This window comes from Pseudophryne corroboree, chromosome 6 (assembly GCF_028390025.1).
Source record: "Pseudophryne corroboree isolate aPseCor3 chromosome 6, aPseCor3.hap2, whole genome shotgun sequence".
Taxonomy (NCBI): Eukaryota; Metazoa; Chordata; class Amphibia; order Anura; family Myobatrachidae; genus Pseudophryne; species Pseudophryne corroboree.
This window is the reverse complement of record NC_086449.1, coordinates 797,438,620-797,453,988: the sequence shown is the minus strand read 5'-3', so window position 1 is coordinate 797,453,988 and position 15,369 is coordinate 797,438,620. Positions and strand designations below refer to the sequence as shown.

The 15,369-nt window shown below is 49.5% G+C and overlaps 1 protein-coding gene across 2 annotated transcripts in view; it reads right to left on the bottom strand.

Moving 5' to 3' along the window:
- Positions 1–15,369, bottom strand: part of SMC1B (structural maintenance of chromosomes 1B) — a 619,466-nt gene that overhangs the window by 170,767 nt on the left and 433,330 nt on the right. The gene's annotated exons all lie outside the window — the stretch shown is intronic.

Sequence of the window (15,369 nt, the reverse complement as noted above, 5' to 3'; positions counted from 1 at the left end):
CACAGTGCCATGTACACTTTGCCCCACAGTGCCATATACACATTACCCCACAGTGCCAGATACACAAATGCCCCACAGTGCCAGATACACATTACCCCACAGTGCCAGGTACATATTGCACCACAGTGCCAGATACACAAATGCCCCACAGTGCAAGATACATATTATCCCACAGTGCCAGATACACATTGTCCCACAATGCCAGGTACACATGCCCCACAGTGCCAGATACATATTGCCCCACAGTTACAGATACTTATAGCCCCACAGTGCCAGGTACACATTGCCCCACAGTGCTAGATATACAAATGCCCCACAGTGCCAGCTACACATTGCCCCACAGTGCCAGGTACACATTGCCCCACAGTGCCAGATACACAAATGCCCCACAGTGCCAGATACACATTACCCCACAGTGCCAGATACACATTACCCCACAGTGCCAGGTACACATTGCCCCACAGTGCCAGCTACACATTGCCCCACAGTGCCAGCTACACATTGCCCCACAGTGCCAGCTACACATTGCCCCACAGTGCCAGATACACAAATGCCCCATGGTGCCAGATACACACTGCCCCACAGTGCCAGATACATGACCCCCCCCCCCCCCCCCCGCCCCTCAATGCTCCATGAAGCCCGGTCTCCGGCGGCGGCTACCTTAAATGAGGCGTCAGTTCATTAGCCAATCAGAGCTCGCGGACCGGCACCCAATCAGGAGCCAGTCCACGAGCTCTGATTGGCTAACAAACCAACGAGACTCGCCCTGCTGCCAGAGACCAGACAGACACTGAGCACATTGAGCAGCAGGAGAGGCACTGCGCTCTCCTCCCCTCACATTGCAGGGGGACGGGGGCAGAAAAATAGCGGGGGCGGGTGGGCATGATGCCCTGGCCGACCGCAGCGCCCCCCTCTGCTGGGCCTGCCAAGGTGCTTTGGGCACGTGCCCTGCTCAACCCCCCTTAGTTACGCCTCTAAAAAAATCTCCCCTGTGTATAGACTGCTATTTTATTCAAGTGAACGTGGGGCAAACGCACCTCTACCCCCACCCCTTAACTTGACGGATCAAGATGAAACAAAGTGCAGGTTATTTCTAGGAGTTTCCACTACAAAATGATTTCATGAAAATCGGTTCAGTAGTTTTTGCATCAGCTTGGAATTAACCCAGAGACACAGAGTTCTTATAATATTAGGATAAAGAAGACTAATAACAGAAGAGCAGGGAAAGGCAACCTTTACAATAGAGCCCAGATTTGTTGGGCACTTGAAATTATTTACGTCCATGGCAATTAACGGGTGTATAAAGAGGGAGGAACTTGATCTTTTGGAGTTACATTTTAAGTTTCTAAGCATCCCTATCATCGCAATCTATATCCCAGTGCTCTAGTTTCCTATGTAGATGGGGGAATTTTTTTTATATTACAGTTATCCTGGCAAAAATAGGATTTTGGTTACCTACTGGTAAATCCTTTTCTCGTAGTCCGTAGAGGATGCTGGGGTCCACATTAGTACCATGGGGTATAGATGGGTCCACTAGGAGCCATTGGTACTTTAAGAGTTTGAGAGTGTGGGCTGGCTCCTCCCTCTATGCCCCTCCTACCAGACTCAGTCTAGCTCACACATACAAAGCACCTCAAGCTAACTAGCTTGAAAAACTCTGCAACCGATGAAAACATTACTTTTCAAGTAACAATGCAGTACTTAACCAAAAACAAAGTTGCACTGACCAGATAACAATTGCAGGAAAACGAAGCGCTGGGCGGGCGCCCAGCATCCTCTACGGACTACGAGAAAAGGATTTACCGGTAGGTAACCAAAATCCTATTTTCTCTTACGTCCTAGAGGATGCTGGGGTCCACATTAGTACAATGGGGATGTACCAAAGCTCCCAGAACGGGAGGGAGAGCGCGGAGGCTCCTGCAGAACTGATTGAATGAACTTCAGATCATCAGTGGCCAAAGTATCGAACTTGTAGAACTTTGCAAAGGTGTTCGACCCAGACCAAGTTGCAGCTCGGCAAAGTTGTAACGCCGAGACACCCCAGGCAGCCGCCCAGGAAGACCCCACCTTACAAGTAAAGTGGGCCTTGACAGACATAGTACCCGGCAATCCTGCCGTAGAATATGCATGCTGGATAGTGAACCTGATCCAGCGAGAGATCGTCTGCTTAGCAGCAGGACACCCAATTTTCTTGGAATCATAAAGGACAAACAGAGAGACCGAATTCCTGTGACGAGCAGTCCTCTTCACATATATTTTCAGAGCCCTTACAACATCCAAGAACTTCGATGAAATTGAGGAGTCAGTAGCCACTGGCACCACAATAGGTTGGTTGAAATGAAATGCCGACACAACCTTCGTAAGAAACTGCTGACGTGTCCGGAGCTCAGCACTATCTTCGTGGAAGATCAAGAATGGGCTTTTACAGGACAAAGCTCCCAACTCCGACACATGTCTAGCAGAAGCTAAAGCCAACAACGTAAGAAATTTGACCTTAACCTTCTGTAGAGGCTCGAACCAGTCCGACTGGAGGAACTGCAACACCACGTTAAGGTCCCAAGGCGCCGAGGGCGGTACAAAGGGAGGTTGGATGTGCAGAACTCCCTTCAAAAAGGTCTGAACCTCAGGGAGGGCAGCCAATTGTTTTTGGAAGAAAATGGATAGGGCAGAAATCTGGACCTTTACAGATCCCAACCTCAGGCCCATATCCACACCAGCTTGTAGGAAGAGGAGAAACCGTCCCAGTTGAAAATCCACCGCAAAAAATTTCTTGGGCTCACACCAAGATACATATTTGTTCCAAATTCGATGGTAATGTTTAGACGTTACTCCTTTCCTAGCCTATTTCAGGGTAGGAATAATCTTGTTCGGAAGGCCCTTCCGAGCTAGTATCAGGCGTTCAACCTCCATGCCGTCAAACATAGCCGCGGTAAGTCTTGATAGGCGAACGGCCCCTGCTGCAGCAGGTCCTCCCGAAGAGGAAGAGGCCTCGGCCCTTCTTGCAGTAGATCTAGAAGATCAGTGTACCAAGCCCTTCTTGGCCAGTCTAGAGCAATGAGGCTCGCTTTAACCCTTGTTCTCCTTATGAGCTTTAGAACTCTTGGGATGAGTGGAAGTGGAGGAAACATGTACACCGACTGGAACACCCACGGAGTCACTAGGGCGTCCACCGCCACTGCTTGCGGGTCCCTCAACCTGGAACAGTACCGCCAAAGCTTCTTGTTGAGACGAGAGGCCATCATGTCGATCTGGGGTACGCCCCAAAGATCTGTTACCTCCTTGAACACCTCCGGATGGAGACCCCACTCCCCTGGATGGAGATCGTATCTGCTGAGGAAGTCAGCTTCCCAGTTGTCTACTCCCGGAATGAAGATTGCTGACAGCGCCAACGCGTGCTTTTCTGCCCAGAGGATGATTCTTGTTACCTCTGCCATTGCAGCTCTGCTCTTCGTTCCGCGCTGTCGGTTTATGTAAGCCACCGTTGTTACATTGTCCGACTGCACTTGAATGGCTCGATTTCTCAGAAGATGGGCCGCTTGGAGAAGACCGTTGTAGACGGCTCTTAGTTCCAGAATGCTGATCGATAGGCCAGCTTCCAGACTTGACCACCTTCCTTGGAAGGTTTCTCCTTGAGTGACTGCGCTCCATCCCCGGAGACTTGCATCCGTGGTTAGAGGGTTCCAGTCCTGAATCCGGAACCTGCGGTCCTCCAGAAGGTAAAGTAATTGCAGCCACCAGAGGAGTGAAATCCTGGCCTTTGGTGACAGACGTATTCTCTGGTGCATGTGTAGATGGGATCCCGACCAATTGTCCAGGAGATCCAGTTGGAAGCACCGAGCATGAAGCCTCCCATACTGCAGAGCCTCGTAAGAGGCCACCATCTTCCCCAGAAGGCGAATACACTGATGAACTGACACCCGGGCTGGCTTCAGGACATCCCGGACCATCGTTTGAATCACCAACGTTTTTTCCTCTGGGAGAAACACCCTCTGCGCCTCCGTGTCGAGGATCATTCCCAGAAAGGACAACCTCCTAGTTGGTTCCAATTGTGATTTTGGAAGATTCAGGATCCAGCCATGTTCCAAGAGAAGCTGGGTCGTGAGTGTTATGGACTGTAACAGCTTCTTCTTGGATGATGCCTTCATCAGCAGATCATCCAGCTACGGAATTATGTTCACCCCCTGTCTGCGGAAGAGAAACATAATTTCCGCCATCACCTTGGTGAATATCCTCGGTGCTGTGGAGAGCCCGAATGGGAGGGCCTGGAACTGAAAGTGACAGTCCAACAATGCGAATCGAAGATAAGCTTGATGCGGCAGCCAAAACGGAATGTGGAGGTACGCATCCTTGATATCCAGGGATACTAGGAATTCCCCCTCCTCCAGACCTGATATCACTGCCCTTAGAGACTCCATTTTGAACTTGAACTCCCTCAGAAAGGGGTTTAGTGATTTTAAGTTCAGAATGGGCCTGACCGAACCATCCAGTTTCGGTACCACGAAAAGGTTCTAATAGTAACCTTTGTTTTGCATATGAGGAGCTACTGGTACAATAACTTGTGCCTCCACCAACTTCTGGACGGCTTCTTGCAGGACAGTCCTGTCTGCCAGCAGAGCTGGCAAGCCTGATCTGAAAAATCGGTGAGGAGGGAGATTTTAAAATTCCAGCCTGTACCCCTGGGACACAATATCTTGCACCCAGGGGTCCAAGCCGGATGACACCCAGACATGACCGAAATGTCCGAGTCTCGCTCTTACCGGCCCCACCTCTGGGGCATGCAGTCCACCGTCACGCGGAGGACTTTGGTGTACCTGAAGCAGGTTTCTTGAACTTGGGCCGACCTCCCCGAAAGAAGGTGTTGGACGGCTTGGCCTTTGTGGGTTTGTTAGACCGAAAGGGCTGTGATGTAACTGAAGAAATGGGTTTCTTCGAAGCAGGTGTAGCTGAGGGAAGAAAAGGTGACTTACCAGCCGTAGCCGTGGAGATCCACGCATCTAACACTTCCCCAAAGAGAGCCTGACCTATGTAGGGTAGGGTCTCCACACTTCTCCTTGGTTCCGCGTCGGCAGACCACTGGCGCAACCACAGTCCTCGACGAGCTGATACTGACATGGAGGAAATCCCCGCAGCTATGGAACCCAGGTCTTTCAAGGATTCCACCAGGCCCAATCCTGAATGTTACGTAAAAACAATTCAACATCACATTTCTCCATAGTATCCAAGTCCTCAAGTAACGTGCCTGACCACTTTACTATAGCTTTGGCAATCCAAGCACTGGCAATAATAGGATTTTAGTACCTACCGGTAAATCCTTTTCTCCTAGTCCGTAGAGGATGCTGGGGACTCCAAAAGGACCATGGGGTATAGACGGATCCGCAGGAGCTTGGGCACACTATAAAGACTTAAAGTGGGTGTGAACTGGCTCCTACCTCTATGCCGCTCCTCCAGACCTCAGTTAGAAACTGTGCCCAGGAGAGATGGACATTTCGAGAAAATAATTTATAATTTAAACACAGTGAGTGTTATACCAGCTCACACCACAAACATACCGCAAGACATGGCCTTCAACAGAATACCAGCCCACGGTATGAAAAACATACAGCCATATGCTGAGAGAATATGCAACACAACCTGTGTGTCAACACAACCAATAATAAGAAATCGCATGCAACGGCATGAACAACGTCAGCGACAACCTAAGGAAACACCACAAAGTGCAACCATAACCAATAACTGCAGACACAGTACGCACTGGGACGGGCGCCCAGCATCCTCTACGGACTAGGAGAAAAGGATTTACCGGTAGGTACTAAAATCCTATTTTCTCTTACGTCCTAGGGGATGCTGGGGACTCCAAAAGGACCATGGGGTCTATACCAAAGCTCCAGACCGGGCGGGAGAGTGCGGACAACTCTGCAGCACCGATTGAGCAAACATGAGGTCCCCATCAGCCAGGGTATCAAACACATAGAGTTAAGCAAACGAATTTGAACCCGACCAAACAGCCGATCGGCAACGGTACAACACAGACTCCACGGGCGGCCGCCTAAGAAAACCCATCTTCCTAATAGAATGGGTCTCAATCAACAACGGTAATGGTAAACCAGCCGTAGAACCAGCACACCTAATCGTATCCTAGATCCGGTGTGTAACAAACTGCTTAGACACAGGTGCCCCAAACATGTTGGGAGCATACCAGACAAACAGAGTCTTTGTCCTCCCAATATGAGCCAAACCAGCGACATAAATATTCAAAGCCCCGACTACATCGAGAGACTTTGAAGAAACCACAGGTTTCTGCGAAATACTTAAACCACTTCTTGGCAGAACTATTATACGAGTTCTCAATACCGCTTCATCCACAGGAACGAGCCAACAGGGGCTCATGTGAGACAAAACCGCCACTTCCAACACCCGCCTTGCGGACACCAAAACCAATAACAAGACCACTCTACAAGAGAGAGACAGTAACACAACCTTTAATAAAGGTTCCAATCAGTGTGACACAAGAAACGCCACACCACGACAAGTGTCCACGGTGCCAAGGGTGCACAAAGAAGGTTGGATGAGCAGTACTCCATTCACGAAAGCCTGAACTTCCGGAGAGGTGGCCAATGCCCTTTTTTTTTTTTAAAGAAAATCTATAAGGCCAAAACTGCACCGAAAGGGAGCCTAACTCTAGACCTGCAGCCACTCCTGCTTGCAAAGAGCGGAGTAGAACAACCCAGCTGAAAGAATTCCGTAAGAGTCGTCTAGGATATATATATATATATATATATATATATATATATATATAAAACCAGAAAGTACCGGCTCTCCCATCAGCTGTACATCTGCGCCGGGTGCCCGCAATGTGAAGTTCAATAGATACAAATGGGTTAAGCCTGAAGACGATGTGTTAAGCATTGAAACGTTGCTTTCATTTACTGCCTGAGTCTCGTTATTTCAAGTCGTCTGGAGTGCCGCACATCCATTTGTATATATATATATACGCCAACTACAGTGGTAAAGCTCTGCCGTTACTTCTTTTCTAGCCTGTAGAAACGCGGAAATGCCTGATACACTCCCGGAACTTGCTGTAACAGCTCCTCAGGTAGAGGAGGAGTCCAGGGATCTTCTATGAGTAGACCCTGAAAAACCGGATACCAAGCCCTCCTTGGCTAGACCGAAGTAAAGAGGATCGCCTGAACCTTTGCTCTTTTTACGTTTATCATCCTCAGAAAAAATGAAAATAGAGAGGACCCAAAGACCGACTGAAAACACCCAAGGTGTCACGGGCATCCACTGCTATAGCTTGCGTGTCCCATGACCTGGAATAAAATCCCCTAGGCCTCTCGTTGGGGCGAGGCGCCAACACATCCAAATGAGGCACTCCCCAAAAACTTGACACTTCATTGAAAACATCTCGATGACGACTGGTCTTCCCCCGGACGGAGATCGCGTCTGCAGAGGAAATCTATTTCTCCGTCGCTTACCTCCGAAGCGAAGACCGCTAATAAAGCGCTCACCAGTCTTTTCACCCAGCGGTAAACTTTTGCATCTTCTGCCATTGTCGCTTTGCTCCTTGTCCCGCCCTAGCGGGTCACTTACGCCACCTCCTTCAAGTCGACTGACAGAACTAACACTAGCAGAACACGAAGAATATGTTCGTCGAACATAGGCCCTCATTCCGAGTTGTTCGCTCGCTAGCTGCTTTTAGTAGCATTGCACACGCTAAGCCGCCGCCCTCTGGGAGTGTATCTTAGCATAGCAGAATTGCGAACGAAAGATTAGCAGAATTGCGAATAGAAAATTCTTAGCAGTTTCTGAGTAGCTCGAGACTTACTCCTGCATTGCGATCAGTTCAGTCAGTTTCGTTCCTGGTTTGACGTCACAAACACACCCAGCGTTCGGCCAGACACTCTCCCGTTTCTCCAGCCACTACCGCGTTTTTCCCTGAAACGCCTGCGTTTTTCCGCACACTCCCAGAAAACGGTCAGTTTCCGCCCAGAAACACCCACTTCCTGTCAATCACTCACCGATCAGCAGAACGATGAAAAAGCTTTGTTATGCCGTGAGTAAAATACCTAACTTTTGTGTAAAATAACTAAGCGCATGCGCTCTGCGAACATTGCGCATGCGCAGTAAGCGACTATTCGCAGTATAGCGAAAATCGGCAACGAGAGAACAACTCGGAATGACCCCCATAGCTCTTAAAACGAAGAAAACTTATTGCAGACAAGCTTCCCAGGTTGACCGTCATCTCTGGAAATACGACCCTTGCCAGGACAGCTCCCCAAATTCGGAGATCTGCCAGCATGGACACCAGGACCTAATCCTGGATCCTGAACTTTTGTCCCTCTAGAAGGTGAGAACCGAACAGATACCACAGGAGCGAAGTCCCGGCCATTAGGATTAATTTCTGGTGCATGTGCCGGTGAGGCCCGGACCACATTTCCAACTGGTCCCTTGACAACCACTCTGGCATTTGACTTGCCCACCAAATAAGGCCCCTTAGGCCGTACCCACCTGCTTCCTTAACGGAACCTATTGATGGATTGTCACAATAAATCTGATTCGACTCTGGATCCTCAGACCTCTTTCCACAGGAAAAAACACGGTACCTCAACTGGTCAGTATCCACTCTGACACCCACCTCCAAACTCTGCGTCGTTGGGAACAACAGTCATTCCCACTGTTGAAAGAACAGTCAGAGAGAAAATAAGATTTTACTTACCGATAAATCTATTTCTCGTAGTCCGTAGTGGATGCTGGGACTCCGTAAGGACCATGGGGAATAGCGGCTCCGCAGGAGACAGGGCACAAAATAAAAGCTTAAGGATCAGGTGGTGTGCACTGGCTCCTCCCCCTATGACCCTCCTCCAAGCCTCAGTTAGGATACTGTGCCCGGACGAGCGTACATAATAAGGAAGGATATTGAATCCCGGGTAAGACTCATACCAGCCACACCAATCACACCGTACAACTTGTGATCTGAACCCAGTTAACAGTATGATAAACGCAAAGGAGCCTCTGAAAAGATGGCTCACAACAATAATAACCCGAATCTTTGTAACAATAACTATATACAAGTATTGCAGACAATCCGCACTAGGGATGGGCGCCCAGCATCCACTACGGACTACGAGAAATAGATTTATCGGTAAGTAAAATCTTATTTTCTCTGACGTCCTAGTGGATGCTGGGACTCCGTAAGGACCATGGGGATTATACCAAAGCTCCCAAACGGGCGGGAGAGTGCGGATGACTCTGCAGCACCGAATGAGAGAACTCCAGGTCCTCCTCAGCCAGGGTATCAAATTTGTAGAATTTAGCAAACGTGTTTGCCCCTGACCAAGTAGCTGCTCGGCAAAGTTGTAAAGCCGAGACCCCTCGGGCAGCCGCCCAAGATGAGTCCACTTTCCTTGTGGAATGGGCTTTTACTGATTTTGGCTGTGGCAATCCTGCCACAGAATGTGCAAGCTGAATTGTACTACAAATCCAACGAGCAATCGTCTGCTTAGAAGCAGGAGCACCCAGCTTGTTGGGTGCATACAGGATAAACAGCGAGTCAGATTTTCTGACTCCAGCCGTCCTGGAAACATATATTTTCAAGGCCCTGACAACGTCAAGCAACTTAGAGTCCTCTAAGTCCCTGGTAGCCGCAGGTACCACAATAGGTTTGTTCATGTGAAATGCAGAAACCACCTTAGGTAGAAATTGAGGACGAGTCCTCAATTCCGCCCTGTCAGAATGAAAAATTAAGTAAGGGCTTTTATATGATAAAGCCGCCAATTCTGACACACGCCTGGCTGAAGCCAAGGCTAACAGCATCGACACCTTCCATGTGAGATATTTTAAGTCCACAGAGGAAAGTGGTTCAAACCAATGTGACTTTAGAAAACTCAACACCACATTGAGATCCCAAGGTGCCACTGGAGGCACAAAAGGAGGCTGTATGTGCAGCACCCCTTTTACAAATGTCTGAACTTCAGGTACTGAAGCCAGTTCTTTCTGGAAGAAAATCGACAGGGCCGAAATTTGAACCTTAATGGACCCTAATTTTAGGCCCATAGACAGTCCTGTTTGCAGGAAATGAAGGAAACGACCCAGTTGAAATTCCTCTGTAGGGGCCTTCTTGGCCTCACACCACGCAACATATTTACGCCAAATGCGGTGATAATGTTTTGCGGTTACGTCCTTCCTGGCTTTGACCAGAGTAGGGATGACTTCTTCTGGAATGCCTTTTTCCCTCAGGATCCGGCGTTCAACCGCCATGCCGTCAAACGCAGCCGCGGTAAGTCCTGGAACAGACAAGGCCCCTGCAGTAGCAGGTCCTTTCTTAGAGGTAGAGGCCACGGTTCGTCCGTGAGCATCTCTTGAAGTTCCGGGTACCAAGTCCGTCTTGGCCAATCCGGAACCACGAGTATAGTTCTTACTCCTCTCCTTCTTATGATTCTCAGTACTTTTGGTATGAGAGGCAGAGGAGGGAACACATACACTGACTGGTACACCCAAGGCGTTACCAGAGCGTCCACTGCTATTGCCTGAGGGTCCCTTGACCTGGCGCAATATCTGTCCAGTTTTTTGTTTAGACGTGACGCCATCATGTCCACCTTTGGTTTTTCCCAACGGTTTACAATCAGGTGGAAGACTTCTGGGTGAAGTCCCCACTCTCCCGGTGAAGGTCGTGTCTGCTGAGGAAGTCTGCTTCCCAGTTGTCCACTCCCGGAATGAATACTGCTGACAGTGCTATCACATGATTTTCCGCCCAGCGAAGAATCCTTGCAGCTTCTGCCATTGCCCTCCTGCTTCTCGTGCCGCCCTGTCTGTTTACGTGGGCGACTGACGTGATGTTGTCCGATTGGATCAACACCGCCTGACCCTGAAGCAGAGGTTTTGCTTGACTTAGGGCATTGTAAATGGCCCTTAGTTCCAGAATGTTTATATGAAGAGACGTTTCCAAGCTTGACCACAGGCCCTGGAAATTCCTTCCCTGTGTGACTGCTCCCCAGCCTCTCAGGCTGGCATCCGTGGTTACCAGGATCCAATCCTGAATGCCAAATCTGCGGCCCTCTAGTAGATGAGCACTCTGCAGCCACCACAGGAGAGACACCCTTGTCCTTGGCGACAGGGTTATCCGCTGATGCATCTGCAGATGCGATCCGGACCATTTGTCCAGTAGATCCCACTGAAATGTTCTTGCATGGAATCTTCCGAATGGAATCGCTTCGTAAGAAGCCACCATTTTCCCCAGGACCCTCGTGCACTGATGCACTGAGACCTGTCCTGGTTTTAGGAGGTTCCTGACTAGCTCGGATAACTCCCTGGCCTTCTCCTCCGGGAGAAACACCTTCTTCTGGACTGTGTCCAGAATCATTCCTAGGAACAGTAGACGTGTCGTTGGAATCAGCTGCGATTTTGGAATATTTAGAATCCACCCGTGCTGACGTAACACTACCTGAGATAGTGCTACTCCGACTTCTAACTGTTCCCTGGATCTTGCCCTTATCAGGAGATCGTCCAAGTAAGGGATAATTAAAATGCCTTTTCTTCGTAGAAGAATCATCATTTCGGCCATTACCTTGGTAAAGACCCGAGGTGCCGTGGACAATCCAAACGGCAGCGTCTGAAACTGATAATGACAGTTTTGTACTACAAACCTGAGGTACCCTTGGTGAGAAGGGTATATCGGGACGTGGAGATAAGCATCTTTGATGTCCAGAGACACCATATAGTCCCCTTCTTCCAGGTTTGCTATCACTGCTCTGAGTGACTCCATCTTGAATTTGAACCTTTTTATGTAAGTGTTCAAGGATTTCAGATTTAAAATTGGTCTCACCGAGCCGTCCGGCTTCGGTACCACAAACAGCGTGGAATAATACCCCTTTCCTTGTTGCAGGAGGGGTACCTTGATTATCACCTGCTGGGAATACAGCTTGTGAATGGCTTCCAAAACTGCCTCCCTGTCGGAGGGAGACTTTGGTAAAGCAGACTTCAGGAAACGACGAGGGGGAAACGCCTCGAATTCCAGTTTGTACCCCTGCGATACTACCTGTAGAATCCAGGGATCCACTTGCGAGTGAGCCCACTGCGCGTTGAAATTCTTGAGACGGGCCCCCACCATATCTGAGTCTGCTTGTAAAGCCCCAGCGTCATGCTGAAGACTTGGCAGAAGCAGGGGAGGGCTTCTGCTCCTGTGAAGCGGCTGCATGGTGCAGTCTTTTTCCTCTTCCTCTGCCCCGGGGCAGAAAAGAATGGCCTTTTGCTCGCTTGTACTTATGGGAACGAAAGGACTGAGTTTGAAAAGACGGTGTCTTTTTCTGCTGATGTGGAGTGACCTGGGGTAAAAAGGTGGATTTTCCAGCCGTTGCCGTGGCCACCAGGTCCGATAGACCAGCCCCAAATAACCCCTCCCCTTTATACGGCAATACTTCCATGTGCCGTTTGGAATCCGCATCCCCTGACCACTGTCGCGTCCATAACGCTCTTCTGGCAGAGATGGACATAGCACTTACTCTTGATGCCAGGGTGCAAATATCCCTCTGTGCATCACGCATATATAGTAATGCATCCTTTAAATGTTCTATAGTTAACAAAATATTGTCCCTATCCAGGGTATCAATATTCTCGGTCAGGGAATCCGACCATGCGACTCCAGCACTGCACATCCAGGCTGAGGCGATTGTTGGTCGCAGTATAACACCAGTATGTGTGTATATACTTTTTAGGATATTTTCCAGCCTTCTATCAGCTGGTTCTTTGAGGGTAGCCGTATCAGGAGACGGTAACGCTACTTGTTTTGATAAACGTGTGAGCGCCTTATCTACCCTAGGGGGTGTTTCCCAACGCGCCCTAACCTCTGGCGGGAAAGGATATAATGCTAATAATTTTTTAGAAATTAGCTGTTTTTTAATCGGGGGAAACCCACGCTTTTTCACACACCTCATTTATTTCCTCTGACTCAGGAAAAAATATTGGTAGTTTTTTCTCACCGCACATAATACCCTTCTTTGTGGTACTTGTAGTGTCAGAAAGGTTCAATGCCTCTTTCATTGCCGTGATCATGTAACGTGTGGCCCTACTGGACATTACGTTTGTCTCGTCACCGTCGACACTAGACTCAGTATCTGTGTCAGGGTCTGTGTCGACCCACTGAGGTAACGGGCGTTTTAGCGCCCCTGACGGTGTCTGAGACGCCTGGACAGGCACTAATTGATTTGCCGGCTGTCTCATGTCGTCAACAGTTTTTTGCAAATTGCTGACATTATCACTTAATTGTTTAAATACAATCATCCAGTCAGGTGTCGACTCCCTAGGGGGTGACATCACCAACACAGGAAACTGCTCCGCCTCCACATAATTTTCCTCCTCATACATGTCGACACACGCGTACCGACACACAGCACACACACCGGGAATGCTCTGATAGAGGACAGGACCCCACTTAGCCCTTTGGAGAGACAGAGGGAGAGTCTGCCAGCACACACCCAGCGCTATATATATATACAGGGATAACCTTATATAAGTGTTACTCCCTTATAGCTGCTGTTAATATATTTATTTGCTGCCAAACGTGCCCCCCCTTCTCTTTTTTACCCTGATTCTGAAGCAGGACTGCAGGGGAGAGTCAGGGAGCCGTCCTTCCAGCGGAGCTGTGAGGGAAAATGGCGCTTGTGTGCTGAGGAGATAGGCTCCGCCCCTTCACGACGTCCTTATCTCCCGCTTTTTTGTGTAAAATGGCAGGGGATTAAAATACATCCATATAGCCCAGGAGCTATATGTGATGTATTCTGTTTTGCCACCTAAGGTATTCTGTTATATTGCGTCTCAGGGCGCTCCCCCCCCAGCGCCCTGCACCCTCAGTGACCGGAGTGTGAAGTGTGCTGAGAGCAATGGCGCACAGCTGCGGTGCTGTGCGCTACCTTAGTCTGAAGACAGGATGTCTTCTGCCGCCGATTTCACCGGACCTCTTCGTCTCTTCTGGCTCTGTAAGGGGGACGGCGGCGCGGCTCCGGTGACCCATCCAGGCTGAACCTGTGATCGTCCCTCTGGAGCTAGTGTCCAGTAGCCTAAGAAACCCGATCCACTCTGCACTCAGGTGAGTCCGTTTCTTCTCCCCTTAGTCCCACGATGCAGTGAGCCTGTTGCCAGCAGGACTCACTGAAAATAAAAAAACCTAACTAAACTTTTATTCTAAGCAGCTCAGGAGAGCCACCTAGATTGCACCCTTCTCGGCCGGGCACAAAAATCTAACTGAGGCTTGGAGGAGGGTCATAGGGGGAGGAGCCAGTGCACACCACCTGATCCTTAAGCTTTTATTTTGTGCCCTGTCTCCTGCGGAGCCGCTATTCCCCATGGTCCTTACGGAGTCCCAGCATCCACTAGGACGTCAGAGAAACAACGATTTGCACCACTCGTTTCTTGATCTCGCCTTAATCTGGAGAATGTCCCAGAACAGAATAAGAATGGCTCTTACTGTTGAAAGAGAACCATCATACCGCCATTACTCCTGTGAAATTGCAAAGACAATCCTGGATATCCACCCAGGTAATCCGAATGCGGAGAACCATGCATTGAAACCTCTTAGTCTTTTTTTTTCTTTCCTGGAACAGCAAAACAATTCCCTGAACCTGATGCACCTCTGTACGGTTCACATACTACCTCCCCTCCCAGAAGGGAAACGGCAAGATCTAATAGAAAAACAGTGAGGGGTAATATTTGTAACTCAGAATGTCCCCCCTCGGATTATACCATTAAGTCACAGGTCCTAGTTAATTCTCGGAATAACGGAAAATTAGTAGACGAGTCCCCACCGGAGTGGGATCCAGCCAGGTAGACTCAGCGACCTGATTACATGCAATGGATCATCCGGAGAGGACATATCCTAGGCAGCATATGACACAGAGTCACTGGACATTGCTTAATGGAGACCACAGACACTCCACACACACACAGGGAGGGCAGACAGAGTTTCACCCCCCAAGAATGGCAAGAGAGACACAGAGATTGGAGCCAACCCACACCCCATTATCAGCGCTGACTGTGCACCTTAATATGATACACAGTCGTTTTGCAGCCGCCCCCCCCCCCCTTCTACAACCCGCTGGTACCATGATAGATAGCTGGAGTTGCTGTGGAGGGACTTGCTCTTCACTGACAGCGTTGTGCAGGCAGGAAAATGGCGCTGAACGCTGCTGGGTCCGCTCTGAGGAGAAGCTCCGCCCCCAAAATGGTGCTGTCTTCCCGCTCTTCATAGGATTATACTGGCCTGAGGATTTATGCTGGCTGAGATCCAGGGACCCCGACAGGCTGTGTGACGAGTGTAGGCGGTGGCTCAGGGCGCCCCTCACAGCGTCGCACTAAGTACGGCTGAGCCTCCGGAGCGCA